The sequence below is a fragment of the Mya arenaria genome, chromosome 2 (assembly GCF_026914265.1).
Source record: "Mya arenaria isolate MELC-2E11 chromosome 2, ASM2691426v1".
Classification (NCBI taxonomy): domain Eukaryota; kingdom Metazoa; phylum Mollusca; class Bivalvia; order Myida; family Myidae; genus Mya; species Mya arenaria.
The window spans coordinates 14,663,057-14,681,689 of NC_069123.1; the positions used below are offsets into that span (position 1 = coordinate 14,663,057).

General features: G+C 39.8%; 1 long non-coding RNA gene across 2 annotated transcripts; it reads right to left on the reverse strand.

The window, feature by feature from the left end:
* Window positions 1–881: 881 nt before the first annotated feature.
* On the reverse strand, window positions 882–8,485 carry LOC128242245 (uncharacterized). Of its 2 annotated transcripts, none has more exons than XR_008262562.1 (5): window positions 8,299–8,485; window positions 7,568–7,755; window positions 7,131–7,230; window positions 5,920–6,031; window positions 882–1,273 (listed from the first exon to the last, which is right to left on the reverse strand). It is a non-coding gene; the product is annotated as an uncharacterized LOC128242245 (long non-coding RNA). The 2 variants fall into 2 exon arrangements; XR_008262563.1 differs by lacking the exon at window positions 8,299–8,485 and adding an exon at window positions 8,193–8,277.
* Between the last annotated feature and the right edge of the window lie 10,148 nt (window positions 8,486–18,633).

Sequence of the window (18,633 nt, forward strand, 5' to 3'; positions counted from 1 at the left end):
ATCAGAATTTGTGTAAAATAACACACACATATTGCCTACGTCACCACAATATGAGATCACGTGATACACAAAAACTGCCTACGTCATCAGAATCTGCGTAAAGTAATAAACAAATATTGCCTACGTCACCACAATTTGAGATCACGTGATACACAAAAAATGCTTACGTCATCGGAATATGTGCAAAATTGTACACAAAAAATGATTACGTCATCAGAATATGCGCAAAATTGTACACAAAAAATGCCTACGTCACCACCATTTGAGATCACGTGATACACAACAAATGCTTACGTCATCAAAATATGCGCACAATTATACACAAAAAATGCCCACGTCACCACCATTTGAGATCACGTGATCATGCTTACGTCATCAAAATATGCGCAAAATTGTACACATAAAAAGTATACGTCACCACAATTTGAGAACACGTGATACACAACAAATGCATACGTCATCGGAATATTCGCAAAAATATACACAAAAAATGCCTACGTCACCATTATTTGAGATCACGTGATACACAAATACTGCCCACGTTTTCAAAATATGCGCAAAATTAAACACAACAATTGTCTACGTCACCACAATTGAGACACAATACACAAAAACTGGTTACGTCATCAAAATATGCGCTTTACTAAACACAACAATTGGTTATGTAACCATAATTTGAGATCAAGTGACCTTCCTTAGACACCTGATACACAAGAATTGCTGACGCCATCAAAATATGCGCTAAATTAGGCACAAAAATATAATTTGAAATCACGTGACACATAAGTCAAATTGCCTACGTCACAACAATTTAAGAACTAATTGCATAGGTTTAGCTTTTATTTCAAATATCTACCCAACAAAATATAAAACAAGCAGAATGCATTTACTTTTACAATCCATTATGCAAAGTAAACTCAATTTTACATCAAAGATTTGTCATTGCCCGATTGTGAAGAACCCAAGACCAACGCTCCCAATGTGTACATAAAAACAGTTTCGGCACCAGGTGTTATGACTTCATGCCGTTTTTATCTGCTTTTCCATATACTTATACAAGTTTCGCCGTATGGGTTGCAAGGGCTCCAACGACATCGGCATGACGGTGTGAAAGGGGTATCAAAAACTCTATACCGAGGCCACTTTCGCCCGCTTTCCCCATGTACCAACGGTATATCACGGAAAAGCATAGGAACCAATCGCTGGATACCAGATGTTTGATCCCGAGACCACTTCCTTTCGACCACTGTCCCGTGCATGCGGATATTCCACTCTGAAGAAAAGGACATACAATATATAACAAAAGCCACACTGACTGATGGCTTATGATGTATGTCTTAAAAGTTAGTAGACACCTTACATTTAGGAAATTAGTATGCAAATATTACTACTAAGTAATTATTAAGCAACTATTACTCATAAAACTATGATGTTCCATGATAAATCAATGCAGCATTAAGCACGAGCTATGAATGAAACGTTATTTGTTTATCTAATTCTTGTGATATGCTATATAAATTACACCATATTCCATTCGGAACTCTTCGGCCATTTTATCGAAAACAACCTCGGATGTATGCCGGTACATCAGTTGAAGTAATTTTTTGAATAATATCATTAATTAAATGTAGTGTTTAAGAGTTGTATTTATTGATCTCAGTTAAAATTGATTGGGCCAGTGAAGTGTTTTATTGCAAACATAATTAAGATTCCCAAGAGTTAAGTCATAAAGTTTAACTGCTAAATAAGATAACTACGCGATCTATTTGCAGCGGACTTAAACGTACCACTTTTTGAGTATGTAAACCGTTCAAATACATCCGAGGTTGTTTTGGGACTTGATTAAACATAAGAGTGCTAACTGTCGCAAAATACGCCCATCCTATTTTTACGACATGGCAGGTCATCGTGCCTGACAGAGATATTATGCCCATGCGTATTCTGACCAAACCTGGCGATTATTGGACAAAGTATTTATAACGTTCTAGATGTTAATTCTATTAATTTTTTCGTGATCTTAAAGCAAGAGTTATTGTCATTACACAACACTTACTGCAGTTATTGTCCTATCAACATTAGCAATTGTCAGTCAAATCAAGGGTCAAAACTAAATAGTTATTTTAGATATGGGTGTTGCTACACACTAGTTATTGTTAGTCATATCAAGGCCCATAACTCGACAGTTACTGCAGTTATGAGAGTTGCTACACACTAGTTATCGTTAGTCTTATCAAGGGCCATAATTCAACAGTTATTGCAATAATGGCTGTTGCTACACATTAGCTATTGTCACACAAATCAAGGGTCATAACGAAACAGTTATTTCACTGTCAGTTTCATCGAAGGTCATTGCTAAAGTTACTGCAGTTATGGGTGTTGCTACACAATAGTTATTGTCAATTTTATCAAGGGCCATAACTCAACCGTGACTGCGTGTATGGGTATTGCTAAACACTAGTTATTGTCTGTCTAATCAAGGGCCATAACTCAACAGTGACTGCGTTAATGGGTATTGCTACACACTAGTTATTGTCAGTTCTACCGAGGGCCATAACTCAACAGTTACTGCAGTTATGGGTGTTGCTACACACTAGTTATTGTCAGTCCTACCAAGGGCCATACCTCAACAGTTACTGCAGTTTTGGGTGTTGATACACACTAGTTATTGTCAGTTCTACCGAGGGCCATAACTCAACAGTTACTGCAGTTTTGGGTGTTGATACACACTAGTTATTGTCAGTCTTATCAAGGGCCATAACTCAACAGTTATTGCAGTTATGGATGTTGCTACACACTAGCTATGGTCAGTGTAATCAAGGGCCATAACTCAACAGTAACTACGGTTATGGATGTTGCTACACACTAGCTATTGTCAGTGTAATCAAGGGACATAACTCAACAGTAACTACAGTTATGGTTGATGCTACACACTAGTTATTGTCAGTGTAATCAAGGGACATTACTCAACAGTAACTACAGTTATGGTTGATGCTACACACTAGTTATTGTCAGTGTAATCAAGGGACATAACTCAACAGTAACTACAGTTATGGTTGATGCTACACACTAGTTATTGTCCGTCTCATCAAGGGCCATTACTCAACAGTGACTGCAGTTATGGGTGTTGCTACACACTAGTTATTGTCAGTCTTATCAAGGGTTAAAACTCAACTGTTATTGCAGTTATGGATGTTGCTACACACTAGTTATTGTCAGTGTAATCAAGGGCCATAACTCAACAGTAACTACAGTTATGGTTGATGCTACACACTAGTTATTGTCAGTCCTACCAAGGGCCATTACTCAACAGTTACTGCAGTTATGGGTGTTGATACACACTAGTTATTGTCAGTCTTATCAAGGGCCATAACTCAACAGTTATTGCAGTTATGGATGTTGCTACACACTAGCTATGGTCAGTGTAATCAAGGGCCATAACTCAACAGTAACTACAGTTATGGTTGATGCTACACACTAGTTATTGTCAGTGTAATCAAGGGACATAACTCAACAGTAACTACAGTTATGGTTGATGCTACACACTAGTTATTGTCAGTGTAATCAAGGGCCATAACTCAACAGTAACTACAGTTATGGTTGATGCTACACACTAGTTATTGTCCGTCTCATCAAGGGCCATTACTCAACAGTGACTGTAGTTATGGGTGTTGCTACACACTAGTTATTGTCAGTCTTATCAAGGGTTAAAACTCAACTGTTATTGCAGTTATGGATGTTGCTACACACTAGTTATTGTCAGTGTAATCAAGGGCCATAACTCAACAGTAACTACAGTTATGGTTGATGCTACACACTAGTTATTGTCAGTCCTACCAAGGGCCATTACTCAACAGTTACTGCAGTTATGGGTGTTGATACACACTAGTTATTGTCAGTCTTATCAAGGGCCATAACTCAACAGTTATTGCAGTTATGGATGTTGCTACACACTAGCTATGGTCAGTGTAATCAAGGGCCATAACTCAACAGTAACTACAGTTATGGTTGATGCTACACACTAGTTATTGTCAGTGTAATCAAGGGACATAACTCAACAGTAACTACAGTTATGGTTGATGCTACACACTAGTTATTGTCAGTGTAATCAAGGGACATAACTCAACAGTAACTACAGTTATGGTTGATGCTACACACTAGTTATTGTCTGTCTCATCAAGGGCCATTACTCAACAGTGACTGCAGTTATGGGTGTTGCTACACACTAGTTATTGTCAGTGTAATCAAGGGCCATAACTCAACAGTAACTACAGTTATGGTTGATGCTACACACTAGTTATTGTCCGTCTCATCAAGGGCCATAACTCAACAGTTACTGCAGTTTTGGGTGTTGATACACACTAGTTATTGTCAGTCTTATCAAGGGCCATTACTCAACAGTTATTGCAGTTATGGATGTTGCTACACACTAGCTATGGTCAGTGTAATCAAGGGCCATAACTCAACAGTAACTACGGTTATGGATGTTGCTACACACTAGCTATTGTCAGTGTAATCAAGGGACATAACTCAACAGTAACTACAGTTATGGTTGATGCTACACACTAGTTATTGTCAGTGTAATCAAGGGACATTACTCAACAGTAACTACAGTTATGGTTGATGCTACACACTAGTTATTGTCAGTGTAATCAAGGGACATAACTCAACAGTAACTACAGTTATGGTTGATGCTACACACTAGTTATTGTCCGTCTCATCAAGGGCCATTACTCAACAGTGACTGCAGTTATGGGTGTTGCTACACACTAGTTATTGTCAGTCTTATCAAGGGTTAAAACTCAACTGTTATTGCAGTTATGGATGTTGCTACACACTAGTTATTGTCAGTGTAATCAAGGGCCATAACTCAACAGTAACTACAGTTATGGTTGATGCTACACACTAGTTATTGTCAGTCCTACCAAGGGCCATTACTCAACAGTTACTGCAGTTATGGGTGTTGATACACACTAGTTATTGTCAGTCTTATCAAGGGCCATAACTCAACAGTTATTGCAGTTATGGATGTTGCTACACACTAGCTATGGTCAGTGTAATCAAGGGCCATAACTCAGCAGTAACTACAGTTATGGTTGATGCTACACACTAGTTATTGTCAGTGTAATCAAGGGACATAACTCAACAGTAACTACAGTTATGGTTGATGCTACACACTAGTTATTGTCAGTGTAATCAAGGGACATAACTCAACAGTAACTACAGTTATGGTTGATGCTACACACTAGTTATTGTCTGTCTCATCAAGGGCCATTACTCAACAGTGACTGCAGTTATGGGTGTTGCTACACACTAGTTATTGTCAGTGTAATCAAGGGCCATAACTCAACAGTAACTACAGTTATGGTTGATGCTACACACTAGTTATTGTCCGTCTCATCAAGGGCCAATACTCAACAGTGACTGCAGTTATGGGTGTTGCTACACACTAGTTATTGTCAGTCTTATCAAGGGTTAAAACTCAACTGTTATTGCAGTTATGGATGTTGCTACACACTAGTTATTGTCAGTGTAATCAAGGGCCATAACTCAACAGCAACTACAGTTATGGTTGATGCTACACGCTAGTTATTATCAGTGTAATCAAGGGCCATAACTCAACCGTTATTGCAGTTATGGGTGTTGCTACACACTAGTTATTGTCTGTCTCATCAAGGGTTAAAACTCAACAGTGACTGCAGTTATGGGTGTTGCTACACACTAGTTATTGTCTGTCTCATCAAGGGTTAAAACTCAACAGTGACTGCAGTTATGGGTGTTGCTACACACTAGTTATTCTCCGTCCAATCAAGGGCTATAATCTTGACAAAAAAATCAGAACACCAACAAACGAGTTAGGATTTCGTAAAAAAACAAACTTTCTATCCCGTTATTGGTCGTTAGAACTAACTGCAGACTTACCATAGAGAACATGGGGTCGGAGAGCCACTGCCTCCAAATGTACGTGGTCTGAGATCAGGCATGGATCACCATTAACGAACACTTGACCGCCTTGCCCCAGGAACCGGGTTGCCTATATATTGATAACAAGTACAATATTTCATCAAGGCAAACATTCTTATTAAGTTTCATGAAGATTGGAATAGATCTTTTACAAAATATTTGCATCTAGAGTGATCACAAGGTTTTTCTAAAACTTGACCTAGTTTTTGACCCAATATTACATCAAGTTGCCAGAGTTTGAACAAAGTCTGCCCATCATACCAATATCTAATTCTGGACATGATTTTTTCTAAGATTTGACCTAGTGGCCTAGTTTTTGACCCTATGTGACCTTCTTTTAAAAGCAGCGAGCTTTCAACAGGAGTCTCATTCTGTCCAAGTTTTAACATAATCTGGCCAATCATTACCGTTATGGTTCCAAACTTAAATTCTAAAATTTAACCTAGTGACCTTTTTTACCATATGTGACCAAGTTTTTTTTTCAATTTGCACAAGAGAGCATTAAGAGAAAACAATCCGAATAAGTTCGATAAATAGTGGATCAAATACATTGCTTCTAGTGTATTCGATTTTCTTATAAGATTTGACCATATGACCGATTTTTTTTAACTCTATGTGACCCATTTTTACAAGCGGTTGAGGCTTGATTCAGGGGCGCATTCTGACCATTTTCGAACAAAATCCAACCAATCCCTAACACTATATGGTTCCGAGGATATGGTTCCAGACAAAACATATCTAAGATTTAACCAAGTGAACTAAGTTTTGATCACATGTGACATAGTTTGAAATTCGTCCAAGAATTCATTAGGGAAATATTCTGAATTAGTTTATATATGGGTTAACCTTTCCAATCTTTCCACAGATATGAACCTCACGCAAGACGGATAAAATCCCCCTCGGATAAATTTAAATACCAATGTTTGCACACGTTGAAAACAATCCCACCTTGATGAGATTCGAAACAGTATTGTCATTTTTGAAGAGTATTACTACATTCAACGTATGAAGTGACTACATTTACAATATTTTTTTCGAGAAACATTCTAAACGATAGTTTAAAACCATAGGGGAATTGTGTCCGTCCTTACAAAAAAAGGTAGGGGGATTTTGTTCCGGTATCGACCCAAATATCACAAATGCCAACAGATTGAAGACTTTCAACTTACGTGAACTGCAATAGCAACCCCAGCCTCTTCAAGAGGGACGCGGAAAGGCTACAAAGTGGTCAATCGTGTGAACTCCTGAACGTCCTGTGAGATCCCGTACCTTCATATAACAGAATAAAGCTCAATATTTGTGTTTATGTGTAAGTTTTCTTTATTGTTAACAAGTACATCATTTATGCAACATTGTACATAGTGCAGTAGAACTGTCAATAAATGAAGTTAATAAATGAAGTTATTCTAATGAGTTTTTTTGCATTCGATCGAATTGGATAACTCATCTATAGTCACTAGAAACATGTGTTCGCAGCTAAAAGTAAACGACTTGTTTTTATATTATCAATGTATCTATATTATTACAACCCAACATGAAGTGAAATCGACATCATAGACCAACTTCAAACTTTGTTTGAAAACAAATCAGCTTATAATTAAGATACCTCAAAGTCAATAGACGTTGGGGTGTCAGGTGGGCCCTATCTCTGGATGTTCATTTTTGTGATGCGCAGCGTCGTCTGATACCCGGTCCTCCAGGAACACGTTCTCCGTCGTTCGAAATGCTCTCGTGCGTGATCGGCGTTTGAGAGAACCGAATATACCCCGCCAGGGTGAACACGCCCGGCAGATCCTGTAAAACAGACATAATGTACTTGTTTCACACGTTGTCTATCACTTTCACTAACACCGACAACTAACATTGGGGTACAAAATGTTTAAGTGTAGTTTTTGGGTCCGATTTCGAAGATGGTTGCAAAAATATGACCTCCCCTTGAAAACAGGAACCAAGCTACCAATGCATCATTTATCATCACGAGTGGGTGCCAACGCTCATCTGTTATAGTATGAGTCATAACAAGGAGAATAACGCAATACTTATTTAAGCAAGAGTTATGGGCCTTGCTACATATGTTCGTATTATGACCGGTAACGTGCGTACTAGAATTAGGTTTTATGTGCAAATATCTCAAATGATGATTATGACCATATCAAAGCCAGAGTCATTAACCTTGCTCAACATGTCAACAATGTCTCTTTGAACGTGTGTACTTAGTGTCATCGGAATACCTTGAACTGGTGTCGATAGTATGGCTAGCGTTATCAAATGCGCACGACGAGGACGCCGCCGACGATGAGAACTAAGTCAACTACACGAGCTAATAATAATTATTACAATTGAGCGTGGTTTGCAGCTCCATTCATAGGGCTCTTCTTAGGTCGCCCAATGTTGCCTGTTCGCTGATGCCATTTGATGAAGACCTGCTACGCAATTGGGGACACTCCGCCATGTAGGCTGTCACACCACAAGGGACCTACGTTTGCTAGCTCCCAAAAGCTCCTCCGTAGCCTCGATGTCCGGCCTGGACACCGTCTCGCTAGACCTGTAAAACATGCATATGCTTTACTTCATTATCTCGTTTTCGCTTACACTGAAAGACAAGTAGGATTCTAGCTTCGTAAATAATAATTCTTAATCACATGATGATCATCATCACGATTGGTGGCCAACGCGTTTAGTCCATCAAGACAAATAACGTAACGGAATTCTGTCTTAATTAAAAGTTAAGGGTCTTGATACACATGCTCACATTGTCACTGGTTGTGTATGTTGTTAGCTTCATGTTTGAGCCTTTCGAACAGTTTGAGTAAAAAAAAAACATTCTGAGGACAAAGGGGCATTACTCAACCATTTTATTGGTAATATGTGTACTAAGTTTCATGTTAATATCGTTCATGACATAGGCCAACTTTAAAGATTTGACAAAGCGAGGACGCTTCCGACAATGAAAACAAATGGCCCTGCTTTAAAGTAATTCAACAATTTTGCTAAAATGTATGTTCGCGTACCTTATTGATGTATTTAAACCCCTCTTAGAAGTTCCTTAATCATTTTGGTTGAAAAGGAAACACCAGGTGGATTGAAAAAAAAATCATCTTAACCTTATTGTTTGTGTACTAAAGCTGCGGCCCAACGCCGGCAGGTCGTTTTCTCTGTTGTCTGCTGTTAACTCCACATTGAGATAACCTTAGGGCATATGCGGGTACGGGGTCATCCTGGGGCTGGGGTGTCGGAGGTGGCTGTCTCTGAATCTGTCTAAAGAAAAGGACGGCACACAGACGTCCACCTGGCTGACCATCTATGATAAACCGTAATAAAGAGTGAACTAATACCCCATGTACATGTTTACCATAGCGAAATCGGTCCTGGGTCCTCAAAGACTTGGTCCTCCAGTCTGATATATACCGGAAGACATGCCGGAAGTCCAACTGTATACATCAAACCGCCCAGCGCCCGGTTATATTCCGATATGTAGCCATGGATATCCCTAAAAATTTGCATTTATGACAGGGGAAAAAAGACATTAAACCGCCATTATTCAGTCAGACGATATGTCTTGCTGTCAGTTAATGTATAAATTTACAAATTTGATACTGATCTGTGTTATCGATCTATGTTAGTATGAGCGCATATGGCTGGTTCAAAGATGATTGTATCGTGTTGGGGCGTATCTTTGCGACATGAATGTTATAAATTAAATTTCAATGCGTATGAAGTACAAAATAAACAAAGCGTTTCATACGGTAATATATTAGATCTTCAAATATTTCGAATTAATCTTGCCTGCTGTTGACGCATCTTTCCATGGAAAAGGAAATCTGAATAAATAGAATTGTATCCATGTTCCGCCCCTTCAGGTCACTGATATTGAACATAACGCGGACAATCCTCGTGTAAAACGAATATTTTCAATGACACAGTCGCTTGTTTCCTCTTAATTCTAGGCTTATCGCAAAACAGATATAACTCCACATAAAATAAAAAGCGTTACGTCCATTTTGAACCAAGGCCTTGTCATCTCTACACAACGTGTGTTATGTTCTCTCATTGTAAAAAGAAATGTTTATGTAAAATACGAAACGATAAATTTGAAGAATTGCCAAAAACACAACGTTTATAAATAACTTCAACGATTTCAATAAAAAATGTTTACTCTCATTGTAACAAGAAATAAGTTTATGTAAAATACGAAACGATAAATTTGAAGATTTGCCAAAACCCGTGACAACGTTTATAAATAACTTCAACGACTTTAATAAAAATGTTTACTCCAATAATGTTTCGGCCATCTTGTTCATGCAATACTTGAAATAAAAACGTTTGCAAGTTTAATGCAGGATAGAATGAACGTAAGCCCACATACCTGTAAATATTTCATCCATTTCTACACTCAATGGCTTCAACAGCATACACATGCACACCTTACATAAACGTACAACTTCATGATTTACCTGGGGCTGACTGAACACAATGGAATTATGGTCAATTGTGTAAACCATGACAAGTGTGATTTCTTTACCTGTTTGGGCGTAGCTGGAGTCTACTTATAAGTCCTTTGAGAAATATAATCAATTGACTTACTAGAACATTGAACCACAACTACTTTATTATCAATATAATTTAAAGTTCCATGTGCTATAACATATTGACATCAATTAACTACAATTATTGAAAAATATTTTGACACCATTTTAATGTTTTCACTTTTTTTGTCATTTATTTTGCTACTCGATCAGTGACTAATTTTGAAACCTCAATTTAATTCAATATCTGTATTTTCTCATTAAAGGGACTCGATCATGGTATTGGACTAATTTTTTTTCACGGTAATACATCTTAAAATACTAACATTATTTTCTCTTTGAAAAAAAAATACAATTAAGTGTAAAATAAAACCTGATTGCAGTTAGGAACGGAGCAACACGCGTACATTGCAGTTAGAAACGGAGCAACACGCGTACATTGCAGTTAGAAACGGAGCAACACGCGTCCATTCCAGTTAGGAACGGAGCAACACGCGTCCATTGCAGTAAGGAACGGAGCAACACGCGTACATTGCAGTAAGAAATGGAGCAACACGCGTACATTGCAGTAAGGAACGGAGCAACACGCGTACATTGCAGTTAGGAACGGAGCAACACGCGTACATTGCAGTAAGGAACGGAGCAACACGCGTACATTGCAGTTAGGAACGGAGCAACACGCGTACATTGCAGTAAGGAACGGAGCAACACGCGTACATTGCAGTAAGGAACGGAGCAACACGCGTACATTGCAGTTAGGAACGGAGCAACACGCGTACATTGCAGTTAGGAACGGAGCAACACGCGTACATTGCAGTAAGGAACGGAGCAACACGCGTACATTGCAGTTAGGAACGGAGCAACACGCGTACATTGCAGTAAGGAACGTAGCAACACGCGTACATTGCAGTAAGGAACGGAGCAACACGCGTACATTGCAGTAAGGAACGAAGCAACATGCGTACCATTAAGAAAAACGAAGAATACTGTCACTTGACCACTCGCCCACAAGTACTTAGGCATAAACTAACGCATAATTTAACCTTTATATAACACATTGGTAGCATATTGCATGATAATGTCAATCAACCAATCACGCAACAGCCTTCTGTTGAATCGCGTTACTAACGCTAAAATAAAAATAATAATAATAATAATAATAATAATAATAATAATAATAATAATGATGATAATAACAACTTTATTTAACGAAGGTAACATACTAAGTGTACAGTCATTATAGACATACTACTTATTTCCAGTACGGCCTTCACACAAAAAGTATTACAAAAACACATATACTAACTTACATATTAAGCTTCATACAAAACATACAATCACACTATCACTATCATACTTTTCTCATGTAATTCAACATAATTATACATGTATTCAACATTTCTTCGACAAACAAAACTCAGTTTAATATGATGATTATAAATTACAATCATTTCATCCTGTAAATAATGTAGATATATTCAGTAAAACCACATTCGATCAATATATTTTCAACATTTACACATTTGGTAGTATCCATTACAAGTTGTTGCAAGAATGTCATATACGTACATTAACACAAAACGCTATTCCAAATCTTTCACTTCAAAGACAATATTTGAGCATACATCAACATTTGTTGAAGGGTTCCAGGTGTCAGTATCTTTGTTTTAACACTCCTAATGATTTGCCACACTTTATTTCGTCATAAAAAAGTACATTTCACAAAACACGAGCGAGTCCCTTTAAAGTAGATAATGTAACGAGTTTTCGCCAAAAACCCCACTATGTCCATCTGACAGAACAAAATCAAATCGGTGAAATGGATGTACTATTGGAAAATTCGGGTAGTCTGTTCTTTGTCATGACACATGTCAGTTGACTCAAGGCCACAGTCAGCTGCCTACTCGTTGACAAGATCCGGACGTTACTACACATATAGTGTATCAGTCAATTTTAACCACGCCCCCCCCCAATGGTCCGGAGGTATACCGGGGATAGCCGGGGAAATGGACCGTGTTTTTACCTTCCAGGTGGCCCCGCTGTGCCCTGTGTATGCGGTGGTTTTGTCTTCGCACCAAAAGTAGCGGGGAATGGGCATTACCTAGAATCCCTGGTGTGGGGGCATTTGGCGGAGATTTTACAAGCTGTTCGTCCCCGCTATTCCCCGGACATGGGGGGGGGGGCGTGGTTACTATTGACTTATGCATTAGTGCATATGTTTGGGTAAATGTGTGCTTTGTCAAAGTATCTGTAATGTTAACTGAATAGCTATGATAACTGCCAACCTTGAACGTACTGAAATAGCATTATAAGTCTTCGGTAATTTGCCTTTCTGGTCCAACCATTATCCTGTAATATTTACCATTACTCTTATTAACAGAGATTCAATTGACACATAGCTTCGCACCTATCATTCATTCTACTCTTATCTATTTTATTTTTTATTTTATTCGTTCTATCACATAGTTGTCCTATTACACTGTTTTTAAATATTTTTTCTCATTATCATCAATTCATTTCATGAGAGTGTCGTATACTTTTATCGTAAATGTTCTTACTATTGTTAGGATCACTAATTTTGCCATTGGAGCTTTTATACAATTGGTAAACCTTATATTGTAATTGAATATATATAGACTCTTAATGCACCATTCAATTGTAACCACGGCCCCCCAGGTCCGGGGAATAGCGGGGACTTTGACTTTCGGTCCAGCAAACCCCGGCTAAAATCCCCGCCCTGCGGGGATGAACTGATGGTAAAATCCCCGCCAAATGTCCCCGCACCCAAGGGACCTTAAGTTAGTCCCATTTCACGCTCTATTTTGCGCGAAGACAAAAGTACCTGAAAGGTAAAAACACGGCCCATTTCCCCGGCTATCCCCGGTATACCGCCGGACCTGGGGGGGGGGGGGGCGTGGTTACAATTGACTGGTGCATAAAAGGGTCATACGAGCTTATCTTGTACCTTTTGCTATCTTGCCGACTCAAAATTAATATTATCTTATAGTTCCAAAATACAAAAACAAAACCACAATATCACAGCACTACAATAAGGGGATAAACAATTCAAATGGAGAGTTACCTGTAGATAATTGATAAGTGTAACAACAAAAAATGGTTATTGTAATGCACGGGTTAAATATGGCGTATGTTGAAAGGTAAACAATATAGGCGGAAATGTGAGGGATTAATTTGATTGGTTAATACTTATTGATTATTGGCTAAAAACTACTATTACTTCTATCGACACTAAAACCTAACACTACAATAGTTACCTGGTATGGGGATTTTGACGAGGTGAACTAAGTTTTGACAATATGTAAAGTAATGCAGATACTATTAAAGATAATAATAGTTTTGACCGTTTTCTTAAATATGATTAATTTAACACCCAATGACACGTGCTATATGTAGCTGCGCCGTTAACCGTCACTGACTGTACCGATACCATACATGGCGTCGTCGTCGTGGCATGTCGGGTTGTGTCTACGCTGCCATGTCTGGTATTAATTGCCGGGTAGCCATCATTGGCACTGCGCCGTTGTCGTCCTCGAAGTATATGTATTTTAACAATCTTTAAAAATGGTTCATCAACCTATAGTCCAGTACAGACAACATCCACAGTAAGGTTCATGTGGACATGATCGATATAAGTCATAGTGAGTAAGCGTTTTATCTTTCACCAATCTCTTGTCCTTAATAACACGAGTCACAAACACAGATGAAAACTAAGATATGCTTTTGGACTTATAGATGGTACTTTTAGTGGCAGCCCTACGACGTGCTTTTGGACTTATAGATGGTACTCTTAGTGGCAGCCCTAAGATGTGCTTTTGGACTTATAGATGGTACTCTTAGTGGCAGCCCTAAGATGTGCTTTTGGACTTATAGATGGTACTCTTAGTGGCAGCCCTAAGATGTGCTTTTGGACTTATAGATGGTACTCTTAGTGGCAGCCCCAAGATGTGCTTTTGGACTTATAGATGGTACTCTTAGTGGCAGCCCCAAGATGTGCTTTTGGACTTATAGATGGTACTCTTAGTGGCAGCCCCAAGATGTGCTTTTGGACTTATAGATGGTACTCTTAGTGGCAGCCCTAAAATGTGCTTTGGCGTTTATAGACGGTAACCTAAGTGACAGCCCCAAAATGTGCTTTGGGGCTTATAGACTGTATCCTTAGTGGCAGCCCTAAGATTTGCTTTGGGGCTTATAGACTGTATCCTAGTGGCAGCCCTAAGATGTGCTTTGGGGCTTATAGACTGTATCCTAGTGGCAGCCCTAAAATGTGCTTTGGGGCTTATAGACTGTATCCTAGTGGAAGCCCTAAGATGTGCTTTGGGGATTAAAGACTGTATCCTAGTGGCAGCCCTAAGATGTGCTTTGGGGCTTATAGACTGTATCCTAGTGGCAGCCCTAAGATGTGCTTTGTGGCTTATAGACTGTATCCTAGTGGCAGCCCTAAAATGTGCTTTGGGGCTTATAGACTGTACCCTTTTTGGCAGCCCTAAGATGTGCTTTTGGGCTTAAAGACAGTTCTCTTAATGGCAGCCCCAGGATGTGCTTTTGGGCTTATAGACTGTATCCTAGTGGCCGCCCTAAGATGTGCTTTTGGGGCTTATAGACCGTATCCTTAGTGGCAGCCCTAAGATGTGCTTGGGGCTTATAGACTGTATCCTTAGTGGCAGCCCTAAAATGTGCTTTGGGACTTATATATGGTACTCTTAGTGACAGCCCTAAGATGTGCTTTTGGACTTATAGATGGTACTCTTAGTGGCAGCCCTAAGATGTGCTTTTGGACTTATAGATGGTACTCTTAGTGGCAGCCCCAAGATGTGCTTTTGGACTTATAGATGGTACTCTTAGTGGCAGCCCTAATATGTGCTTTTGGACTTATAGATGGTACTCTTAGTGGCAGCCCTAAGATGTGCTTTTGGACTTATGGATGGTACTCTTAGTGGCAGCCCTAAGATGTGCTTTTGGACATATAGATGGAATTCTAAGAGTACCATCTATACGTCCAAAAGCACATCTTAGGGCTGCCACTAAGGCAGCCATAAGATGTGCTTTTGGACTTATAGATGGTACTCTTAGTGGCAGCCCTAAGATATGCTTTTGGACTTATAGATGGTACTCTTAGTGGCAGCCCTAAGATGTGCTTTTGGACTTATGGATGGTACTCTTAGTGGCAGCCCTAAGATGTGCTTTTGGACTTATGGATGGTACTCTTAGTGGCAGCCCTAAGATGTGCTTTTGGACATATAGATGGAATTCTAAGAGTACCATCTATAAGTCCAAAAGCACATCTTAGGGCTGCCACTAAGGCAGCCATAAGATGTGCTTTTGGACTTATAGATGGTACTCTTAGTGGCAGCCCTAAGATATGCTTTTGGACTTATAGATGGTACTCTTAGTGGCAGCCCTAAGATGTGCTTTTGGACTTATAGATGGTAACCTAAGTGGCAGCCCCAGGATGTGTTTTGGGGCTTATAGACTGTATCCTTAGTGACAGCCCTAAAATGTGCTTTGGGGCTTATAGACTGTATCCTAGTGGCAGTATCCTAGTGGCAGCCCTAAGATGTGCTTTGTGGCTTATAAACTGTATCCTAGTGGCAGCCCTAAAATGTGCTTTAGGGCTTATAGACTGTATCCTAGTGGAAACCCTAAGATGTGCTTTTGGGCTTAAAGACAGTACTCTTAATGGCAGCCTCAAGATGGGTTTTGGGGCTTATAGACTGTATCCTAGTGGCAGCCCTAAGATGTGCTTTTGGGGCTTATAGCCAGTACTCTTAGGGGCTGCTCCAAGATGTGCGTTGGGGCTTATAGACTGTATCCTTAGTGGCAGCCCTAAAATGTGCTTTGGGGCTTATAGACTGTATGCTAGTGGCAGCCATAAGATGTGCTTTTGGGCTTATAGACTGTACTCTTAGTGGCTGCTCCAAGATGTGCTTTGGGGCTTATGGACTGTATCCTTAGTGACAGTTCCAAGATGTTCCTTGGGACATATAGACTGTATCCTTAGTGGCAGCCCTAAGATTTGTTTTGGGGCTTTTAATCTGTATCCTTAGTGGAAGCCCTAAAATTTTCTTTGGGGCTTATAGACTGTACCCTCAGTGGCAGCCCTTACATGTGCTTTGAGGCTTATAGACTGTGACTTTAGTGGCAGCCCTAAGATTTTTTGGGGGGCTTATTGACTGTAACCTTAGTGGCTGTCCCAAGATGTGCTTTGGGGCTTATTGACTGTATCCTTAGTGGCAGCCCTTAGATGTGCTTTGGGGCTTATAAACTGTACCCTTAGATTTTCTTTGGGGCTTATAGACTGTACCCTTAGTGGCAGCCCTAAGAAGTGTTTTTCGGCTTATAGACTGTACCCTTAGTGGCAGCCCTTAGATTTTCTTTGGGGCTTATAGGCTGTATCTCTTGTGGCAGCCCCAAGATGTGTTTTGGGGTTTATAGATTGTACTCTTAGGGGCTGTTCCAAAATGTGCTTTGGGGCTTATAGACGGTATGCTAGTGGCAGCCATAAGATGTGCTTTTGGGCTTATAGACTGTACTCTTAGTGGCTGCTCCAAGATGTGCTTTGGGGCTTATGGACTGTATCCTTAGTGACAGTTCCAAGATGTTCCTTGGAACATATAGACTGTATCCTTAGTGGCAGCCCTGAGATGTGCTTTGGGGCTTATAGACTGTGACTTTAGTGGCAGCCCTAAGATTTTCTTTGGGGCTTATTGACTGTAACCTTAGTGGCTGTCCCAAGATGTGCTTTGGGGCTTATAGACTGTATCCTTAGTGGCAGCCCTAACATGTGCTTTGGGGCTTATAGACTGTACCCTTAGTGGCAGCCCTAACATGTGCTTTGGGGCTTATAGACTGTGACTTTAGTGGCAGCCCTAAGATTTTCTTTGGGGCTTATTGACTGTAACCTTAGTGGCTGTCCCAAGATTTGCTTTGGGACTTGTAAGCTGTATCTATTGTGGCAGCCCCAAGATGTGTTTTGGGGCTTATAGATTGTATCATAAGTGGAATCCCTAATATGGCAGTCCTAAGATTTGCTTATTGACTGTATCCCTAGTGGCAGCCCCATGTGTACTTTGGGCTTATAGACTGTACCCTTAGTGGCAGCCCAGAGATGTGCTTTGGTGCTTATAGGCTATATCCTTAGTGACATCCCTAAGATTTTCTTTGGGGCTCATAGATTGTACCCTTAGTGGCAGCCCTAACATGTGCTTTGGGGCTTATAGACTGTGACCTTAGTTGGTCCTAAGATTTTTTGGGGGGCTTATTGACTGTCATCTCAGTGGCAACCCTAACATGTGCTTTGGAGCTTATAGATTGTACCCTTAGTGGCAGCCCTAAGAAATGTTGTTGGGCTTTTAGACTGTACCCTAAGTGGCAGCCCTAAGATTTTCTTCGGGGCTTATAGGCTGTATCCTTAGTGGCAGCCCCAAGATGTGTTTTGGGGCTTATAGATTGTATCATAAGTGGAATCCCTAAGATGGCAGTCCCAATATTTGCTTATAGACTGTATCCTTTGTGGCAGCCCCATGTGTGCTTTGGGTTAATAGACTGTATCCTTAGTGGCAGCCCCAAGTGGACTTTGGGGCTTGTAGACTGTACCCTAAGTAAAAGTCTTTAGCTGTGTTTTGGGACGTTTAGACTGTATCCTTGGAGGCAGGTCTTAGATGTGATATGAAGCTTATAAACTGTATCCAAAGTGTGCTGTACAAGTTTAATACAAAACAAAATATAAGGAACAATGCACTTGGCATGACATGCACATTGGATCGGTTTGACACACTTAATAGGGAATTTCCGACTGTCCCACGGTATGTATGAAGTGTAACGGAAGAGAAAACCGTGGTTGCTGACGATGAATAAAATATAAAAATATTCAGCTTTATCAGTGTTAGGCAGTTGTTTATAGCTCAACTGGTCAACTGTGAGTCTCTGTGTGTATGTAAAAGTTATACACGTGTTAGTCCCTTCAACTGTCAGGCATGACTGTATTATGGCCCTTGAAATGCTGTAGCATAACTCTCCCTTTGACCATTGTTAACACTCCTATCAGCCCATGTATGACATGACCCATGAAATGTTGTAGCCTTATTAAAAATATAATCAAAGGGAGACAACAAGTAGAGTATTATTG